Here is a 3445-nt window from a genome sequence, read left to right on the forward strand (position 1 = left end):
ACTTCTCAAGAAATTTATTTTGAAATTTTCCAAGAAAGTTATTATTTAAATTATTTGTGAAGTTTTCTAGAAAATTCCACTAGAAAATATAATACAAGAAATAGTTCTTGAGTTGATGTTTATAAATCAAAATAGAATAGGGGAGTCCATTCTAAGTCAATTTCCTAAAGGATAAGAATAATGTCATTTTCAAGATAGGATAAGAATAATGTCGCTTTCATTAGTAAAGTCAAAGAAAATATAATTGTGACATACATGATTTAAGCGATTAATAAATCGTATATCGATTGTATTTCTGATTAGACATGATTAGGAACATGATATAAGACGAGTAAGGATGAGACGGATTTAAGCGAGAACCACCAACCTTGTGCGACCTAGCACGGCGAAGTTGGGGCACATGCCCGGCCGGTGGTGACCATGCCTAGCGGGCGTAGTGGTGAATTGTTTCACTCAAAAAACCCACGGCCTTTTGCCCACTTGGCCAACGCCGACCGCCCGGTTGCGTCGCCGAGGGCCCGTCTCCGTCTCGATACTCCTTAGCCAAAAGTCATTGGTTAAAAGTAAGTCCATGCACAAGTCAATTGATAAGCTAATGTTCAAGTCAATGCAAAGTCAATTAGACAAGAACAAGATTAATGTCATTTTCAAGCATTAAATGCTAAGATAAGATCAATGTAATTTTCAAACATTAAATGTAGAGATAAGATCAATTTCATTTTCAAGCATTAAATGTAGAGATAAATGTATAGATAAGGATCAATGGCTACTCTAAGACCTAAGATAGTTAGCTTAAACAAATGGACCAATGAGAAGTAATCTCATTAATGAAACTTAAAATAGAAGTTAAGAAAAGTCAAGATGAATTAAATGCATGTCACATTAGCAAATTTGGGGAGCAAGCTAGAAAATCACTATAAATATAGGTGAGATCTCTTCAAAATTTCCATAACCAAACCATTCCCTCTTTCTTTTCTCTCCCTCTCATTTATGTCCTCTCCTTCTCGCGCCTAGCTCCCTCATCCCTCAAGTGTTCTCTCTTGTTCGGCCACATTCTCGCTCGATCCTCATGTGTTCTCGGGTAGTTCTACATCCAAAAGGTAGGGAATTACAAGTTTTGAAATAGGAATGTTAGTTTAATGCTTGATAGAAGTGGATGCATGGTTATTCTTTATGATTGAGATGAAATGTATGCCGGAACATGTGTATAAAACTTGCTAAAGATAGGTTGAGAAATCACGTTTTTTTAGTGTATAAGTATTTATTGCATGTGGTATAAGAATTTCTTAGAATGTGTAGATGGTTTAATAATTTTAATCAAAGATAATAAAGAAGTCATGCGTGTGCAAGTACGTGATTACCAATAAAAAAATGATAATCACCACCATTAGCTAGAAAAAGGTACGGTGCGGGGGCTCTGTGACATTCCGTATTTTCCCACATTAGAAATAAATAAGAAACAGAAGAATTTCTCTTAATTAGTTCTTTTAAACACCTAAAAACTTTTAGAGAAAAATATTTCTAAATCTTTAAACGGTTTTCAAAAAAGATATTTGCACAATTTTCGAGAAAGATATTTCTAAATCTTTGCATGATTTTGGAGAAAGATATTTGCACGATTTTCGAAAAAAAAATATTTCTAAATCTTTGTACGATTTTCTAGAAAGATATTTGCATGATTTTTTAGAAAGATATTTCTAAATCTTTGTACGATTTATGAGAAAGATATTTTGAGAGCACAATTTTCAAAATGATATTTATAAATCAAAGCACGATTTTCAAGGCTAGTGGCTTGGGAAAGAAGCCAAAGGAAGCTATAAATAGCCAAGGACCCTTTACCATTTTCTTCACTCCCTTCTCATCCCACGCCTCCCTCTCTATTCTCTCTCACACTCCTACTCTCTCTCTCTCCTCTCCTCAACGCTGACTTCTCTCTCTCTCTCTCTCTCTCTCTCTCTCTCTCTCTCTCTCTCTCTCTCACCCCATTGAATCGCCGCGTATTGCCACCCACCGCCTTGCACCACCTTATGCCGCCTTGTCTTCTTGTTGCACGACGTAGGACATCCTAGTTCGGGTAACAGGGAAATGGGATTACTACATCTAACATATATGAAGCATTGCATTAGATTGACATGAATTATGTACATTTCGTGTGTGACATGAGTGTTATTGCATCAATCCACAATGATATTTTCTTGCATTAAAATGATTTGAATCATGCAACGGCGATATTTTTTTGCATGAAAATGATTTGATGTATAAGCCTACAAGAATGTGTTTGTGCAGATCATCCGAGGAAAGACATATAGCTCGGATAGGCAATTATTTATGGCCCGGATAGGCCACGCTCCCTTAAAATCTCAAGGGTTCATATTGTGGGTATATTGAGCCGTCATTCCCGTGAAGGTAATTTTGCGAGACGTTTACCATTTGGTAATGTTGAACCCACAAATGAGCATTCTTGGGATATGTCTTTGTCGCGACCTAAAAATTCAAAAAAATTTCCAGGCTAATGGATTATCGGGTTAATTATTTAACTAGCCAAACTCATACTCTCCCAAGTCCATACCAAATCGCAACTTGAGGTTCAATTGATTAACATGCAATGTATTTTAATTTTGGAACCGCCACTAATCATTTATGGTAGGTTGATTAGAAACCTAAATAAAATAGCGGGAGAACTATTTTATTCCTACGAACCGGAGATTAAGAGTTCGGGGACTTGATTACGCTAGATTATTCTAACGCTCTTTTGGTACCATTTTATTTCATGAAAAATCATTTGGGAAAACAACATTAATTGATTTTAACGTAAGTCACTAATAAAGGTTATCATGCGGGTGCACAATCAATTAATAAACATCTAGAAATCAATATAATCAAGAGAGCATGCGCCACACAAAATTATTATTTTTTTCACTTTTTGATTTTTTTTATATGGATGCATGAAAAACTATACTACATGCAATGCGTGAAATTATTCTAGGATGCTATGACATGGTTTAAATGCAAATCTAGGCTAGATGACGTGCAAGAGATGACATGCACATGAAAATTAATTTCGTGATGTATGAATTAATTACAATTCTATACATGCAATTTTAAACTAATATATAGATATATGCTTATAGTTTAATTAAATTGATTACGTGATGTTGGCATCAATTAAATTAACCTAAGCATACAACTCTACATGCAATGCAAACTAACATGGCATGAGATGAAATAGCAAAGATGAATGACGTGGCATGGATGACATGGCAAAGATGAATTTTTTATTTTCGGATGAATTTATTTCCTAAAATAGAACTATGCCAAAATAATTTTTATCTTGCATATTTTAGAGTTTACATTGACCTAAACCCTAATTTATTGAAGATATATTATTTTAAACATAAGATTCTATTTAAACATGCAATTTGTATTCTAGTATACAATCTAACCT

The sequence above is a fragment of the Rhodamnia argentea genome, chromosome 1 (genome assembly GCF_020921035.1).
Source record: "Rhodamnia argentea isolate NSW1041297 chromosome 1, ASM2092103v1, whole genome shotgun sequence".
Lineage (NCBI taxonomy): Eukaryota > Viridiplantae > Streptophyta > Magnoliopsida > Myrtales > Myrtaceae > Rhodamnia > Rhodamnia argentea.